Source organism: Dasypus novemcinctus, chromosome 8, assembly GCF_030445035.2.
Source record: "Dasypus novemcinctus isolate mDasNov1 chromosome 8, mDasNov1.1.hap2, whole genome shotgun sequence".
In the NCBI taxonomy this organism is placed as follows: domain Eukaryota; kingdom Metazoa; phylum Chordata; class Mammalia; order Cingulata; family Dasypodidae; genus Dasypus; species Dasypus novemcinctus.
The window spans coordinates 97,839,892-97,858,427 of NC_080680.1; the positions used below are offsets into that span (position 1 = coordinate 97,839,892).

General features: G+C 47.7%; 1 protein-coding gene across 3 annotated transcripts in view; it reads left to right on the top strand.

Moving 5' to 3' along the window:
* The first annotated feature begins 416 nt into the window (after positions 1–416).
* GGTA1 (glycoprotein alpha-galactosyltransferase 1 (inactive)) overlaps positions 417–18,536 on the top strand; it is a 74,090-nt gene continuing 55,970 nt past the window's right edge. For all 3 annotated transcript variants that reach the window (XM_058302455.2, XM_071217025.1, XM_058302458.2), the window contains exons 1-2: positions 417–563; positions 11,618–11,656. The gene's annotated coding sequence lies outside the window, so the exon portion shown is untranslated. The remainder of the gene's footprint in view (positions 564–11,617; positions 11,657–18,536) is intronic.

Sequence of the window (18,536 nt, forward strand, 5' to 3'; positions counted from 1 at the left end):
TGGGCGCCGAGGCCCCTCCCGGCAGTACAGGGTGACAGACCCCACCCACCTCCAAAGCCCCCGGTGTCCCCCTCCCCCGTTTGCAGGCCGGAGAAGGCAGGGGAGGCCCGGCAACCCTCATCAGGGCGTTTTTCTTTTTTGCTGGTTTCAGGGTTTTTTCTGCTTGAGTGAAAATGAAACAAACACCCCCCACCCCCCCACCCCCCACACACAGATACACACGCACTCACTCGCACTCGCGCCGGGCCTCCCAGCCGTCTGTCTCCGGGGCGGGGACCGGCTTTGCACCGCCGCGAGCGAGGCGGAACGGGGGCGCGGCTCGCGGTGCGGGGCGCCCCAGGCTCGCCGCGTCCGCCGCCCGCTGCCCCGGGGGAGGCGCCCCGCCGGCCGGCGGGAGGGAGGCGGGCACACCCCGCTCGGGCACGCCCAGCCGGGGCTCGCGCGGAGGCAGCGCCGGCGACCGCTCTGGCTGCGGAGGGCGCCGCGGGGGCCGGGAGCCGAGGCCGGTCCAGCCCCGAGCGCCGCTGCACGCCGGCCCTCGGCGCCTAAGCGCTGCCGATCAGGTGGGTGCGCGGGCCGCCGCGGGGCCGTCGGAGGCCGCGAGCCGGGCGCGGTGGGAGGCAGGCGCCGGGCCGCGGGGCCGCGGGGCCGCGGGGCCGGGCGTGGGGCTGGGATGCTGCGTGCCGGCGAGTTTGCCGCTGCTCCGACTCTGCCCTGTCTCTGTCCCTGCTTTCGTCCCTGCTTTTGTTCTCTTCGCCACCTCTGCCCAAGTGACCCGGTCTCTGTCTCCATCTCTGTTGTCCCTACATCTGTCCAGCCTTCCAAACCCGTGCCCAAGGGGTCTCCCCACCGGGTCCGCGGGGTGGGGTGGGGGGGCGCAGAGAGAGAGGAGTCTGAGGCGGCACAGGGTAGAACCGTCCGATGAAGTCTCGCAAAACGTGAGGGGTCCGCCCGGGTCTGTGGCGCAGGGCCCAGGAATGGCTGTGGCCCGGGACGAGATGGGAAGGGGGTGCCTCTGAGCAGGGGAGCATTGGCGTGTACAGTGAGGGGCGCATGAACCCGATACCATGGGGACCCGAGGACCAAGCCCCAAACCCAGCACTGGAAAGTTTGAAACTTCGGAACTTTGGCTGCAAAAGTCCCTGCTGCATTACCGTAACAGGAGGTGAAAGGGTCGCGACTCTTCAAATGACCTCGTTTTCACTGGAAAGGGACACCAGCCCGCATTTGAAAATGGCAGAGAAAAACAGTGAAACGGAATGATTGCAAAAACTCTTGAAAGGCGTCCAGAAAACAGGAAAGTGGATGCGGGGCGAGGGTGGGCAATGTCCGGGCACGAGGAGGAAAGAAAGTAGGGCAACTTCAGATTTCCCAGTTTCCCCCCCGGGGGGCGGGAGGGAGGAAGAGCGGGAGGAGGGTGTCATCGCCTCTCCTCCCCACAGGAAGAACAGACCCAGGTGGCTGTTTTTGTGGCTTCGCTTGTCGTTTGCACTCCTGGCTCCTGAACGGGCGTCACTGCCTCCTTCATTTTACCTGGAAATAGGTGTGTCTCTGGAGGCAGGAGAGGCAGGCTGGAGCCCTGGCTTTGCTACACCCCAGCTGGTAGACACGACCAGACTGAGCCTCAGTGTCCTCAACTGGGAAATAGGGATACTTCTGGAGACCTCCCTCCCTGCCTGAGCAAGGACTTGGAAATTGTGTTGCCAATGAGGGGGTCTGTGGGGAGTACTGGATATGGTTACTCTTGTGGCTTCTGGGCATCTTTGGCTACAGGAAGCGCTCTCTACCTTGTTCAGAGTTACTCCTCCCCTCCAGATGGGTGGCGGATGTAAAGACATCACAGTTATCTCTGTTACAAGTAACAGGTGCTGAATGACTGAAGAAGGCAGTGCTCAGTCCCTAGGGATTCTTTGATCCAGAGGATTTCAAAAGGCGCCCCCTGGGAGGCCTAGGATCCTGGCTCAAAGCTGGCCTTGGTGGTGGTGGAGGTGGGGGTGTACCCAAGGGGCCGGGCTCTGCCCCTCTCCCTTACCTACTTCAGACAGCCAGTCCAGTTCTGCTGTAGTCTTTTCTGTGTATTGGGAAACCTCAGAGGGTGTCTCTGATTTCAAATTATTCAGATTCAGTGTGGTCTTTGATGGAGAAACTGAGGCCAAGAGGTGTGCAAAGTTATTTGGCCAAGTCCTGCAGAAACCAAGCCTTACCGGGAGCCCTGGTCCCCTATCATGAGTGGGGAGCAGCCTTTTCTGATCATGGGGACTCTGATGCTAATTGCAGGGTCCCAGGGCTGGCTCCTTACCCTCCTGGAGAGGAAGCCTATGAGTCTCTTCCTCTAAGCGTTTCTAGGCCTTTAGTGGGAACTTTATATGCAAAACTGGTGGCACAGTCTGAAGTCAAAAAAAGAATTCGTTTCCCCAAGAGCAAGTCAGCATGCTCACAGTGCCCCTTCCTCAGCCCAACACAGAAACCGTGCCTCTTCCTACGTCCATGCAGGCTTCCTGCTTGTTTCCTTTAACTAGTGAAAATGATCTTGGACCCTATTTCTGACTTATAGGCTCTAACAAGATTTGAGGATCTTCCTCAAATAGGAAGCTAGTGATGGTGTGACCCTTCCCTAATGGAGTTTCCTTGGGTCCCCAGTCTTTATGGGGGAATGATATGCACCGTAATAATGGCCGTTTATTGGGCTTTGTGCTGGGCTCTTTTCTAAATGTCACAACCACTTGTAGACTGGGTATCACCAACCCATTTTATAGTTAAGGAAATGAAGTTTCAGAGGGGTCAAATAATTTGCTCCCGGGCACTCAGCTAGCAAATGGCAGCTGAGATTTGAATGCAGTTCTGTCTAGCTTTAAAGCCTGTGCTCTTTCCATTACATCACCTCTCATGAGAGCTAGAAAATGGCTAATGGACAGAAGGCACTGAGACCAGGGAAAGGGAGAACGCTGAAAAGGGGGCACTGTTACGTGGGGAACTGGGACCCACAGGATAAATATTCCAGATGGTAGAGGTGCTTTCATAGTATAAATATAATATTATTTGAAATGAATGTGCTATCTGCCCTTTACCTCTTTTTTATATTAGTGTTTATTTTACAGAAACTTTAAGATTATTTTATTTTTCTAATTTTAAAGTATAAATTACATATACAAAATAAATCCGCAAGTCTTGAATGTTCAGTTCAGAGTTTTGATAGTTGTTTACACCTGTGTAACCACCACCCAAAACAAGACATAAAGTACTTCCAAATTTCCCATTTTCAATTACAAGCATACTTTGAAGATATTGCAGGTTTGGTTTGAGACCACTGCAATAAAGCAAATATTGCAATAAAGCGAGTCACAAGAATTTCCCTTTTTTGTATATAAAAGTTATGTTTACACTATACTGTGGTCTACTAAGTGTGCAATAGCGTTGTGTCTTAAAAAATGTACGTACTTTAATTGAAAAATTATTTTATTTATTTTATTTTATTTTAAAAGATTTATTTATTTATTTATTTCTCTCCCCTCCCCCCCCCCCCCCCAGTTGTCTGTTCTCTGTGTCTATTTGCTGTGTCTTCTTTGTCCGCTTCTGTTGTCAGTGGCCCGGGAATCTGTGTTTCTTTCTGTTGCGTCATCTTGTTGTGTCAGCTCTCCGTGTGTGCGGCACCATTCCTGGACAAGCTGCACTTTCTTTCACGCTGGGCGGCTCTCCTTATGGGGCACACTCCCTGCGCGTGGGGCTCCCCTACGCGGGGGACACCCCTGCGTGGCACGGCGTGGCCGTGTGGGCCAGCTCCACACGGGTCAAGGAGGCCTGGGGTTTGAACCGCGGACCTCCCATGTGGTAGACGGACGCCCTAACCACTGGGCCAAGTCCGCCACCGAAAACTTATTTTATTGCCTTCAGCAAGTCGTAGTCTTTTTGCTGATGGAAGGTCTTGCCTCAATGTTGACGGCTACTGACCGATCAGGGTGATGGCTGCTGAAGTTGGGGTGTCTGTTGCAATTTCTTAAAAAGAAATAGCAATGAAGTTTGTCACATCGATTGTTCTTTTCACAAAAAGATTTCTCTAGCATATGATGCCGTTTGATAACATTTTACCCACAGAAGAACTTCTTCCAAAATTGGAGTCAGTCTTCTCAAACCCTGCCACTGCTTTATCAACTAAGTTGATGTAATATTCTAATTCTTTGTTGTCATTTAACCACATTCACAGTATTGTCACCAGGAATAGATTCCCTCTCAAGAAACTACTTTCTTTGCTTATCCATAAGAAGCAACTCCTCATCCATCGAAGTTTTATCATGACATTACAATTCAGGTACATCTTCAGGGTCCACTTCTAATTCCAGTTCTCTTGCTATTTCTACCACATCTGCAGTTACTTCCTCCACTGAAGTCTTTTTTTTAAAAAAAGATATATTTTTATTTATTTCTTCCTCCTCTCCCCTCCTCCCTCCCTCCCCTCCTCCCTTCCTCCCCTCCTCCCCTCCTCCCCCCTCCTCCCCCATTGACTGCTCTCTTTGTCCATTTGCTGTGTGTTCTTCTGCATCTGCTTGCATTATCCAGTGGTACTGGGAAACTGTGTCTCTTTTTGTTGCATCATCTTGCTGCGTCTGCTCTCCGTGTGTGCAGCGCCACTCCTGGGTGGGCTGTGCTTCTTTCACTTGGGGCGGCTCTCCTTGTGGGGTGTACTCCTTGCACATGGGGCACCCCTACACAGGGGACACCCCTGCATGGCACGGCATTCCTTGTGCGCAGTGCTGCGCGTGGGCCAGCTCACTACACGGGTCAGGAGGCCCTGGAGATTGAACCCTGGACCCTCCATATGGTAGACAGATGCTCTATCAGTTGAGCCACGTCCACTTCCCAATCCACTGATGTCTTGAACCCCTCAAAGTCATTCATGAAAGCTGGAATCAACTTCTTCCAAATGCCTATTAATGTTGATGTTTTGACCTCCTCCCATGAATCACAAATGCTCTTACTGGCCTTTAGAATGGTGAATCCTTTCCAGAAGTTTCCCAATAGACTGCCCAGATCCATCAGAGGAATCACTATATATGGCCCCTATAGCCTTAGGGAATGTCTTTCTTTCTTTCTTTCTTTGCAATTATTTAAACTTTATTTTGTTCATTTAATAATTGAAAATATAGATAATAATTTAAAAAAGAAAGTACAGTTGAATAAAAACATGCATTTCTCAATTAAATGTACTAGATATGTAAAAATTTTTTTTTGAATCATACATTACACAATGTATTTGGTTCATAGTAACACAATCATACAGTATTTGTTCTTTTATATCTGGCTTGCTTCGCTCAACATAATGTCCTCCAGGTTCATCCATGTTTTCATATGCTTTACGACTTCATTTCTTCTTATAGTTGCATAATATTCCATCGTATGTATACACCACAGTTTCTTTATCCATTCATTGGGTGATGGACACCTGGGTTGTTTCCAACATTTTACAACTGTGAATATTGCCATTATGAGCATTGGTGTGCAGATGTCTATTCGTGTTACTGCTCTCAGTTCTTCTGGGTATATACCCAGTGGTGGTATTGCAGGGTCATATGGCAACTCTATATTCAATTTCTTTAGGAACTGCCAGCAGTCCTTTACAGTGGCTGTACCGTTCTGCGTTCCCACCAACAGTGAATGAATGTTCCTATCTCTCCACATCCTCTCCAATACTTGTAGTTCTCTGTCTTTTTAATAGTGGCCATTCAGGTAGGTATGAAATGATATCTCCTTGTAATTTTGATTTGCATTTCCCTAATCATTAGTGATGTTGAGCATTTTTTCATGTATTTTTTGCCACTTGTATTTCTTCTTTGGACGAATGTCTATTCAGGTTCTTTGCCCATTTTTTAATTGGGCCGGTTGTCTTTTTATTGTTGAGTTGACCATCTCCTTACATAATGTGTGTATTAAACCCTTATCAGACCTGTGATTTCTAAATATTTTCTACCATTGAGTCAGCTGCCTTTCCATCCTTTTGACAAAATCCTGTGAGGTGCAAAAGTGTTTTTTGAGGAGGTCCCATTTATCTATTTTTTCTTTAGTTGCATGTGCTTTGGATATAAGGGCCAAGACACCACAACCTACTACAAGGTCTTGAAGATGTTTCCCTATATTTTCTTCTGGTAGTTTTATGGTCATGGCTTTTAGATATAGGGTTTTGGTTTTTTTTAAAGATTTATTTATTTATTTACTTCTCTCCCTTCCCCCCCCCAACCCTGGTTGTCTGTTCTCTGTGTCTATTTGCTGCGTCGTCTATTTTGTTCGCTTCTGTTGTCAGTGGCACAGGAATCTGTGTTTCTTTTTTGGTTATGTCATCTTGTTTTGTCAGCTCTCCGTGTGTGTAGCACCATTCCTGGGCAGGCTGCACTTTCTTTCACGCTGGGCAGCTCTCCTTATGGGGCGCACTCCTTGCGCGTGGGGCTCCCCTACTTGGGGGACACCCCTGTGTGGCACGGCACTCCTTGCGCGCATCAGCACTGCACGTAGGCCAGCTCCACATGAGTCAAGGAGGTCCGGGGTTTGAACTGCGGACCTCCCATGTGGTAGACAGATGCTCCCCTACGCGGGGGACACCCCTGCGTGGCAGGGCACTCCTTGCGTGCATCAGCACTGTGCATGGGCCAGCTCCACATGGGTCAAGGAGGCCCAGGGTTTGAACCGCGGACCTCCCATGTGGTAGATGGACGCCCTAAACACTGGGCCAAGTCCGCTTCCTGCTTTTTCTTTTAAAGACTTATTTTTTATTTATTTCTCTACCCTTCCCCTCCACCCCCCATCGCCTGCGCTCTGTGTCCATTTGCTGTGTGTTCTTCTGTGTCTGCTTGCATTCTTGTCAGTGGCACTGGGAATCTGTGTCTCTTTTTGTTGTGTCATCTTACCATGTCAGCTCTCCTTGTGTGCGGCACCACTCCTGGGCAGGCTGCATTTTTTTCACGTGGGACGGCTCTCCTTACGGGGCACACTCCTTGCACGTGGGGCTCCCCTACATGGGGAACACCCCTGCGTGGCATGGCTCTCCTTGTGTGCACTATATGTGGGCCAGCTTACCACATGGGTCAGGAGGCCCTGGGTTTGAACCCTGGACCTCCTATGTGGTAGGTGAATACTTTTATCAGTTGAGTCAAATCTGTTTCCCTACAGTGTGCTTTTTGAACGTGTAAGTTAATTTCTTTCATGAGAGCTGGGAAATTTTCTGCTTTTATTTCCTCAAATACTCTTTCAGCCCCTTTTACTTTCTCTTCTCCTCCTGGAACTCCCATGACACATGTTATTGCATTTTGCATTGTCATTCAACTCTCTGAGCCCCTGTTCAATTGTTTTCCATTCTTTTCTCTTTTCAATTTCAGCTATTTTGTTTTCAGTATCACTTATTCTTTCTTCTGAAATTTTGAGTCTGTGGTTGTATGCCTCTAATGTGTTTTTCTTTTAAAGATTTATTTATTTAATCCCCACTCCCCCGTTGTCTGCTCTCTGTGTCCATTTGCCTTGTGTTCTTCTGTGTCCGCTTGTATTCTCATCAGGCAGCGCTGGAGATCTGTGTCTCTTTTTGTTGCATCATCTTGCTGCGTCAGCTCTCTGTGTGTGTGGTACCACTCCTGGGTGGGCTGTGGTTTCATGCGGGGCAGCTCTCCTTGCACAGGGGCCACTCCCTGTGTGGGGGGCACACTTACATGGGGGCATCCCTGTGTGGGCCAGCACTCCTTGCGCGCAGCTGCACTGCACGTGGGCCAGTTCAACATACGAGCCAGGGGACCCTGGGTATCGAACCCTTGGACCTCCTATATGGTAGGTGGATGCTCTATCTGTAGAGCCACATCCACTTCCCTCTGATGTGTTTTTTATCTCACCTGTTGTGTCTTTTATTCCCATGAGCTCTGTTACTTTTCTGTTCAGGATTTCAGATTCTTCTTTGCACTTGCTCAGTGTCGTCATTGTCGTCATCATTGTCATCATCATCTTCTTCTTCTTCTTAAAGATTTATTTTATTTTATTTATTTCTTCCCACCTCCTTTTTGTTTTTCACCCGCTGTGTTTGTTCATCTTCCTTGTTTCTTTGGGAGGCGCTGGGAGCTGAACCTGGGGACCTCTAATGTGGGAAAGAGGTGCCTAATCGCTTGAGCCATCTCTGCCCCCTGCTTTTTTGTTGTTGTTGTGTCTCTCATTCTGTTTTTCCTTCCCACGTCTCTTGTTGCATCATCTTGTTGTGTCAGCTTACCCCACCTGCCTGTCATGTCAGCTTGCTTTCTTCTTTAGGAGGCACTGGGAACCTCTGCTCCCTGCTTTTGTTGTGTCTCTCATTATGTTTTTTCTTCTTCTTGTGTCTCGTTGTGTCAGCTTGTCGTACCTGCCTGTCACACCAGCTCTCTGTCTCCTTTAGGAGGCACTGGTATCTGAACCAGTGACCTCCCATGTGGTAGGCAGGAGCCCAGTCACCCCCCACATCCTCTTCTCTCACTGTCTTCTTGGTATCATTTATCTCTTTAGCCATATTGTCTTTCAATTCATTAAGTTGCTTTTGGAAATTTGTGTGCATTTCGCTAATTAGTTCTCTCAAATCCCATCTCTCTTCTGGGGCTTTGATATATTTCTTTTCTTGGGTCATGTCTTCCATTCTTTTAGTATGGCCTGTAATTTTTTTGCTGATGTCTAGGTATCTGATTAGGATGTAGTTACTCAGATGCTCAATTTCTTTCTCTTTTGTAGGGATTTAGTGGTAGAAGTTTGCGTATTACCTCTGTTCTCTGATTCTTGGCTGGACCTGGATTGTTAGGATTGTCTCTGGTAGTTGCTAAAAACTGGGCTCTGGACACAGCAATTGGTTGCAGATCCACTTCCTAGGGCCTTGGGGAGGGAGGCTATAAAGACCTGAAAAAGCCTCATTAATTTTCCCACATGCACTGCCTCAGTCTGCCAGCAGATGGCACTCTTTGGCAGCCCTCTCTGTTCAAAGCCTCCTCGGAGTGTGTTTGTTGCAAATAGATGCGATAGAGTTACTTGCTTGAAGGCTAAGCGCCTTGTATTTCAAGCTTTCTCAGAAACGGTTCTCCAGCCTTCTCTGACATCCCTCCCCACTCCCCCGTTTTTCCTGGTTTGGAAATATTTCCACTCCCTTCTGTGTCCTCAGCAATCAGTCCCAGTTAGTAGAGGAGGAGATTGGGAGGGCGGTTTGTCTTTAGCTCTTTGCTGGCTCTCAGGGCAAACAATGGTCCAGCCCCACCCTAGCTAGTGGGACACTGCAGACCAAATCTGTGGGTCAAAGGCTGAGTCAGCCTTAGGCTGTGTCCCTCTCTCTCCCCTCTCTGGAGTGGTCGTTCCTCAGGAACCCTCACTGTCTGTAGCTGCAAGCACAGAGACCCGAGTATTCTCAAGTGTCTTTAGTGTGGGGGATGGTGCTGGCAGCAGCAGCCGCTGGTTTCAACTCACAGTTCTGTCTTCCTGATTCCCTCCTTTGTCTCTCTCTCCTCTGGGCAGTGTCCAGCCTTTGCCTGGTGTCCTAAACCCTAGAAGGTCTTTTCCCAGGCTGTTTGAGCCTGTCCTCTAGCTATTTTTCTGGAGGAGAGGAGAATCTCCTGTCTTTCTAGTCCGCCATCTTCCCGGAAGCCCTCCAGGAATGTATTTCTTTTTTTTCTCCTCCTTTATTTTTTTTTCAAATGTTACATTAAAAAAATGTGAGGTCCCCATATACCCCCCACCCCCCAACCCCCACTCCTCCCACATCAATAACCTCTTTCATCATCGTGGCACATTCATTGCATTTGGTGAATAAGGAATGTATTTCTTGAACGATAAGAATTGAAAGTCGAAATTACTCCTTGATCCATGGGTTTCAAGATGGATATTGTGTTAGCATCCCATTATACATCTCCTTCAGAGCTCTTCGGTGACCAGGTGAATTGTCAAGGAGCAGTAATATTTTTTAAAAAATATATTTTTTTTCTGCACAATCAGTCTCAACAGTGGGTTTGAAACATTCAGTAAAACATGTTGTAAACAGATGTGCACTCATCCAGGCTTTGCTGTTCCATTTAGAAAGCACAGGCAGAGTATATTTAGCATAATTCTTAAGGGCCCTCTCTAGCATTGTCAGAATGTTTAATGAGCATCGCCTTTAACTTAAAGTCACCAGCTGCATTAACCCCTAAAAGAGAGTCAGCCTGCCCTTTGATGTTTTGAAGCCAGGCATTGACTTCTCCTCTCCAGCATGAAAGTCCAAGATGGCCTCTTCTTCCAAGAGGAGGCATTTTGTCTACATTGAAAATTTGTTTTTTAGGGTAGCCACCTTCACCAGTTATCTTAACTAGATCTTCTGGATCACTTGTTGCAGCTTCTGCCTCAGCACTTGCTGCTTCACCTTGTACTTTGATGATACAGAGACAGCTTCTATCTTTAAACCGCACGGACCAACTTCTGCTGGTTTCACCCTTTTCAGCAGCTTCCTCATCTCCGTCATCCTTTCTAGGATTGAAGGGTTAGGGTCCTTCCTTGGATCAGGCTTTGGCTTGAGGGAATGTTGTGGCTGGTTTGATCTTCTACCCAAACCACTAAAACTTTCTCCCTATCAGCAATAAGGCTGTTTTGCATTCTCATTTGTGCATTCACTGGAGTAACCCTTTTACTTTTCTTCAAGAACTTTTCCTTTGCATACACAGCTTTGCCAACTGTTCAGGGCAAGAGGCCTAGATTTCAGCCCACCTCAGCTTTCAACATGCCATCCTCACTAAGCTTAATCATTTCTAGCTTTTGCTTTAAAGTGAAAGCCATGGGATTCTTCCTTTCACTTGAACACTTAGAGGTCATTGCAAGGTTACTGACTGGCCTGATTTCAATATTGTTGTGTCTGAGGGAATAGGGAGGTCCACGGAGAGGGAGAGACAAAGAGAGAGAGACGAGAAAGGGCTGGTCTGTGGAGCAGTCAGAGCACATGTGACTTTTACTGATTAAGTTCACTGTCTTCTATGGGCATGGTTCGTGGTGCCTCAAGACAATTACAATATTAACATTGAAGATCACTGATCATAGATAACCATAACAGATATAATAATAATGAAAAAATTTGAAATATTGTGAGAATTACCAACATGTGATGCAGACACAAAGTGAGCACATCCTTTTGGAAAAATGGCACTGATAGACTTGCTTGTTGTAGAGGTGCCACAGACCTTCAATTTGTAAAAAATGCCTTATCTGTGAAGTGCAATAAAGTAAACACAATAAAATAAGGTATGCTTGTAATTATCTTTCCACCCTTCTAAAGCAACCTTTTTTTTTTTTTTTAAATTTATATCACATTTTTTCTCATGGCTTTTTAATTTTTTTAGATTTATTTTTTATTTGCTTTATTTTTCTTTATTTATCCCCCTCTTCCCCCAGATGGTTTTCTTGTCTGTCTGCCCATTGTTTGCTGACCTTTTCCAGGAGGCACCAGGAACTGAACCCAGGACCTCCCCCATGAGAAGGAATTGCCCAATGGACTGAGCCACCACATCTGCTGCCTGCCCGTGGCCTGTGCATCTGCTGGCTTGTGGCCTCTGCTTGTTGCAGCAGGGATGAGTCTAGCTCTGTTGCAGCGGGAAGTGGTATCTGATTGTCTTTTTTTTTTTAGGAGTCAGTGGACCTGAACCCAGGGCGTACCATGTGGTAGGTGAGTACCAAGTGATTGAGTCACATCCCCTTCCCCTAAGCAACCATTTTATCACCTTTGATTAATTTTGTGCTGGGCCTTCACATAAATGGAATCATACCTATGTATTCTTTTTTTTTTTTCAAAGATTTTTTTTAAAAATTTCTCTCTCCTCCCTGCCCCGCCCCCCCATTGTCTGCTCTCTGTGTCCATTCGCTGTGTGTTCTTCTGTGTCTGCTTGTATTCTTGTCAGCAGCACCAGGAATCTGTGTCTCCTTTTGTTGCATCATCTTGCTCATCAGCAATCTGAGTGTGTGGCGCCATTCCTGGGCAGGCTGCACTTTTTTCGCGCTGGGCAGCTCTCCTTATGGGCCATGCTCCTTATGCGTGGGGCTCCCCCATGCGGAGGACACCTCTGCATGGCAGGGCACTCCTTGCACGCATCAGCACTTCACGTGGGCCAGCTCCACATGGGACAGGAGGCCCTGGGTTTGAACCCTGGACCTCCCATGTGGTAGGCGGACCACTTCCCCATATATACTCTTTCATCTAGCACTTATTCACCCATGTTGCTGTGTATCCCAGTAGTTAATTCTTCTTATTGCTGAGTAATATTCCATTGTATAGAGGGTTCACAATTTCTTTATCTATTCTCCTTTTGGACATTTGGGTTATTTCCAATTTGGGGCCATTATGTTTGAAACTGCTGTGAACATTCTTGTACAAGTCTTTTGTGGACATGTGTTTTCACCTAGGAGTGAAATTGCTAGGTCTGTATCAGTTTACACTCCCACAACAATGTAAAAGTGTTTTCCACATCATTGATGATATTTGGTGTCATCGGTCTTTTTTATTTTAGCCAATTTAGTGACTTGTAGTGGTATCTTATTGTGATTCCTTTCTATTTTAATGATTAAATTTTAGAAGTTCTTGAAGATAATATGAGCAAGGGGCAAGAGGGAATAGGTGTGGCTCAGTGGTTGAGTGCCTGCTTCACATATACAGGGTCCTGGGTTCAATCCCTGGTACCTCCTGAAAAATCTCTCTCTCTTTCTCTCTCTCTCTCTATATATGAGCAGGGGAAAGAATATGAATCATCCTTATTTTCAATTCAAATCTCTGTTTTGGGTTCCCCATCCACATGTTTAACTGCCCACTGGGCATCTCCTCTTGCATGTCTCAAAGGCATTGCAAACTCAACTCCAGAACAGAATTCATTATGCTGTATTGACTTTCTGTCATGGGTTACAGGGGGAATGATGGTGCTATTAGCTGAGAAGGAGGAAATGTTTGGGAAGAGGGAGGTGATGAATTTAGTTCCATGTTAAATGGTGTAGAGCAGCCCCAGAAGATAAGGACTAGAGACTGCCCCAGGTAATTAGGAGGTTACTAAAACATACCGAAAGCAGTTTTTTGGAGTGGACGGCAGGGAGCTTGCTGATAGGTGAAAGGGGGAAGAAATGGAGACAGTGAAAAGTCAATTCATTCAAGAGGTTTGAGAAGGTCAGGAAAGAGATTGAATGATAGCTATAAGGAGATAGGGTGGAGGAAGGAATTTTAGGAAGAAAAAGTTTAGTAGGGAAGAGGCTCAAGGGAAGGACTCAGTCCAGAAGTGGAAGGGTATAGCCAATAGAGCAAGGTGCTGGGGGAGTGAGAGGAAATGTGGAGGACTGGCTTTGCAAGAAGGATGGATGCCTCCATCCCTGAGACTGGATTTGAGTGAATGAAGATGAGAAGATTTATCATCTGCACATTCTCTGTTGACTCCACATTGCTCACAATTCCTTATCATGACATCTAAAGTTCTCCACAATTTGCTCCCTTCTCATCTCATATACATAGCATGTATCAGTTAGCTTTTGCTGCAGCCATGCTGCATAAAAAACAACCCCCAAATCTTGACTTAGGATCACTAAGGGTTACCTATTATTTACATTACATATCATCTGCCAGGCAGATGTGGAGCAGAAGATCTGCTCCATGTGTCTTCCCATTCTGGGCCCTATGCTGAAGGAACTGCGTCTGTCTGGTACATGCCATTTTCATGGTGAAGGATGGAGCAAGAAAGAAGTAACGTGAAGCAACTTAAAATTTCCACTCTGAACAGGCACATCGTCACTTCTATCCCCATTCCATTGATCAAAGCCAGTCAAACGAGCGAGCCCAAAGTCAATGAAATGGAAATATATTCTCTGTCTTTAGGTAGGGAATGGATTCCTGGGAACAATAATACAACGGACCACATGTGTTTGAGAATAGCTCCCTGATATGTGTCCCCATCTATCTTTATCTTTAACCTAATGCCCATCACACAGCCTGCTCTTTGGTACTTTGCTCCCCCTTCCTCAAACATGGCAATGCCTTCCCCTCCCCCTGGAATCTGTATCCTAGTTTGGTCAAACCGCCCTGTTTACCATGTCTCTGAAAAGCCCTTTAAATCCCAACCCCACTGCTCCTACTTCGTTTCGGTATATCCTCCTCTCTGCCTCCAGCCTGCGCCTTTTCTGAGACATCCTCCCTAGTCTTTCTACCTTAACCAAATCTCGTCCAGCGTATCTTGCCTCTGCAGCTAAAGTCATCTTCCCAAACATTAAATTTGTTATTACTAAGACTCTCTACTACCCTCTGGATAAAGCCCATATTCATTTAGGTGAATTCCTTGCCACCCCCATCACCCGACCCCTCAGAACTCTGCTTCAGCCTCAGAGAACTACCACAATTTCTGAAACTCTTGGTTTTATGCCTCTGGGTTTTTTGTTTTTATTTTTTAAGATTTGTTTATTTGTTTTCCCTCTTCCCCTCCTCCTGCTCTGCTGTTTTTGTTGTCTGTGTTGTCTTCTCTTCTCATTTTCTCTTCTCATCCTCTGAGATTCATTAGGATTTGATCCTGGGACTCTGATGGGGAGAGAGGTTCCCTGTCAATTGTGCCACCTCAGTTCCTGGTCTCTGCTGCACTTCATCTTGACTCTCCCCTTGTCTCTCTTTTGATGCATCATCATCTTGCTGTGTTACTCACTTGCATGGGACACGGGCTTACTAAATGGCACTCGTGCAGGCACTGGCTTGCCAAGTGGGCACGCTTTCTCTTCTTTTTCACTAGGAGGCCCCAGGGATCAAACCCGGGTCCGGTCCTCCCATATGGTAGGCAGAAGCTCTATCACTTGAGCCACGTCCGCTTCCCTTGTTTGTTTTTTAATCTTTGTTTTTCCCTCTGCTTGGAATGCCTTCTCTACTGCCTCCCCAAATCTATCTGCAGACTCCTACTCACCTTCAAAACCCAGCTTAGTCATCATAACCCTCTCTGAAGCCTCTCTCTTCCTCCCACGAAGTAGGCCCTTTCCTCCCCACAGCACCCTGGGCGTCCTGTACTACATGGCCCCAGTTACTTTCTGTGGCATGTCTTTGTTTCTTCCCTCCTCCACTGTGAGCTGCTGGAGGGAAGCGCAGTAACTCAAAGGACCAGAGTGGCTCTCATGACTCACTCTGGCGAGTAAGTGTGGTCTTTGAAGCCCCACTGCCTGGGTTTGAATACTTAACGGCAGGACCCATTCTGGCTGGGTTAAGAGGTTCACTGACAGAGGCTTCACCTTTGCTCCTGAGAAAGGCAGGCCAGTTGAAGGTCTTTCAGTTCTAAAAAGAGGAAGTAAAATAAAAAATACAAATGTCTACATCTAGCCAAATAGCAATCTGGTGAAGAGATAAAACACAAAGCAATGCCCTTCCCAGTTTGGAGACCTCCTGCTGCACACACCCCAGCCCTGGCTGTGGGATTTTGGGACGCATGTTCCAGGAGTCATCGTGATTACTCTAATTAATTGCCAAAGGCAGCCTAATAAAGGAGAGGCAGCCGCGGAAGCATGGTGGAGCGCCGGTGTGCTGTGCTCACATTTCTATGTACTGGGGAACCCCCCACAAGATTTAAAAGGAAGTTTGGGGATCAGCAGTGTTTCCTGTGGTTCTTGAAGCCACATGTGGTTGGCAGATTGAATGGAAGGAAAAAGCATGGAGCTATCACTTGGGTTGGGGCCTTACTTGGGGAATGAGTGGCCCCAGACAGAGGAGGAGAGCCCAGGGAGAACCAGGTCTAGGAAGCCAAAGGGGGAGAGACTTTGTAGGAGGATGTGGTTGAGAGGGTTGAATGGTGCAGAGCAGGTGCATAGAGAGAAAGGGGGCTGGAAGAGGTCTGCTGACCATGGGCCAAGAGAAAGACTGTGTGGGAAATGGAATAATTATTATTGTTAGAATTTTTTACATTGGTGGGGAAAACTCTGTGAGGTCAGCAGAGTAGGAATTATTTCCCTCACTTTATACATGGGGAAACTGAGGCTTGGGGTTTAATGACCTGGTCAAAGTCTCTCAAGAATTAAGTAACAGAACTGGGGCATGAAACTTGGGTCCTGACTCCAAACCTAGTGTGACTTGGAGACCCCGGTGGGGTGTAGGAAGGGAAATGAAGGTGGTTCAGAAGGTGGAGGGGTGCAGGGGGCAGCTGTGGCAGCCTTTGCTGGGGTGCAGATCCATGCCCAGCACAGGAGGCGGTCCCTGCCTGGTATTGCTCAGGCTGAAATCACCCAGAGACAGTGAAGAACAGCAGTCGGGAGAGGCTGGGGAGACAGAGTCCAGGTCGTGTGATTCGTTCCAAATAGAGTTTTAAATTCCATCCTGATCTGGGGGTGGTTGTCTTCAGAAGCCTTGTTCTACGTGCCCTGGACCCTCCTCTCCTTAGGAATGGGGCACTGAAACAAGCTCTGAGCTGGAGGTGAGGCAGTCTGGTCCCACTTGGTGCAGGTGCTGCCAGCTGTGGTAGCTGTTGAACCTCAGTTTCCCTGTCAGCAAAAAAGCACAAGGTTCTGACTAGCATATCTCTTTCTAAACCCTGAGCAATACCTGCCATTAAGCAAAATGCAGAAAAGACGTCCAAATCCACAGGAGATAGATTCCCAAACCAAAAACCGACAAGAGACAAGCAGTTCCGCTGTTGCTCTTAGAGGGATCACAAGCTTTGGGCCTCCTCTTGCCAGTTTGGGCATACAATTCTGTATGTTGGGAAATACAATTCTGGAAGCTGAACCTGTTCCAGACGCTCGTGCTTTGAACCCCCCATACATTCACCAATCACTGAGTCACCAGAGTTTTATATATTCATTTGTTCATTCACTCATTTATTCGTCCATGATTTATTGAGCACCTACTATGTGCTGTGTGGAGCTACCTGAGCTGTCACAGTGAACAAGACAGACATTGTCCCTGCCTATGTGGAGGCTACACATTAGCTCAGGAGACAGTCATTAAACAACTAGTTGCACAGTGAGAATCATGAAGGAGAGGTGCAGGATGTAGGGTTACAGGGGCCTGGCCTCTGGGGAAGTGTCCAGGGAAGGCGTCCTTGAGGAGGTGATCTTTAAACTCAGCCCCAAGGGGGATAGAGGTGAAGAGGGAAGAGTGTTCCAGGCAGAGGGACAAGGCCGTGAGAACCAGTCGTCCTGCTGTCCCCCCAGGCTGTGCTGGAATCCAGAGGGCCCTCGTGCCTAGAAGGGCACAGAGGAGGGAGCAGACTTTTTGGCTTGGGGGATAAGGAGCCGGCTGCCCAGAGGGTGACGCTGGGGTTGGCAGCCCTCGATTATCTGCGTGCAGAACACCAGCTGCCTGTCTTTCTCCCTTTTCAGGGATACTGCAAGTCCTCAAGTGGCAGGCCAGCTGTCCCCAGAGAAGCTTGACTGGCATCTGTGGGGAAAGCCAAGACACTTTTCAAAATCAGAGGCCACGTTTCTGTTAAGGAGGAGATGGTTTCCCAAGAGCAGGGGCTGGGTCTGGATTTGCTCAAGGTTGACTAAATCTGTGGCTGTCTTATAGAATGGTATTGTGTGTAGCAAGCTTTATTTTTATATATAATAGAGCTGTGCAAAGGAAGGGAGAATTGATATTTCTATGTGCAAATTTTTTTAAAGATTTGTTTTTTATTTATTTCTCTCCACCCCCCACCCCTCCACCCCCCCAGTTTTCTGCTCTCTCTGTCCATTCCCTGTGTGTTCTTCTGTGTCTGCTTGTATTCTTGTCAGTGGCACCGGGAATCTGTGTCTCTTTTTGTTGTGTCATCTTGCTGCGTCAGCTCTCCGTGTGTGCGGCACCACTCCTGAGCAGGCTGTGATTTTCTCGCATGGGGCAGCTCTCCTTAGGGGGTGCACTCCTTGCGCGTGGGGCTCTCCTATGCTGGGGACACCCCTGTGTGGCACGGCACTCCTTGTGCGCATCAGCGCTGTGTGTGGGCCAGCTTGCCCCAAGGGTCAGGAGGCCCTGGGTTTGAACACTGGACCTCCCACGTAGTAGGACGCTCTATCAGTTGAACCAAATCCGCTTCCCTCTATGTGCAAATTTAACTGAGTGTTGAAGAGTTCATGGAAATTCCTGGCATGAAAATTCTCCTTGGGAGGTGCTCGGTATATGCTTGGGGTCGATGTATTTAGCAGCACATGAGAAGGTATTCCAGTCAGAGATAATGGGTGTAAGCAATAGAGGGAAATTCTGGCTCACTGAGGCAGAAAAGGCACACGTTGGAAGGATTTGTCATTGCTCACAGCATTCCTGGGAAGCCTGGAAAACTAAGCTGGGAAAATGGGCTTGAATCAGGACAGGCTGGATGATAACTCAGTCAGGGGCTTGTACCAGCACTCATTCCAGCTCTTGATGCCACCAGGGCTGCTGCGAGTAACATTTCTCCTGCAGCCAAGCCTTCGTTCTGCTCCGTTTAGGATGGAAAGCCACAAACTGGCCAGCCTAAGTGAAACCTCTGCATTCCAGCTGTGGATGGATAGGCCAGGGGAGGAACTGGCCCATTTTACACTCCTGATAGGAGGGGATTCCTGACAGTTAGCTGGAGTTACAAAGAAAAAGTACAATAGTA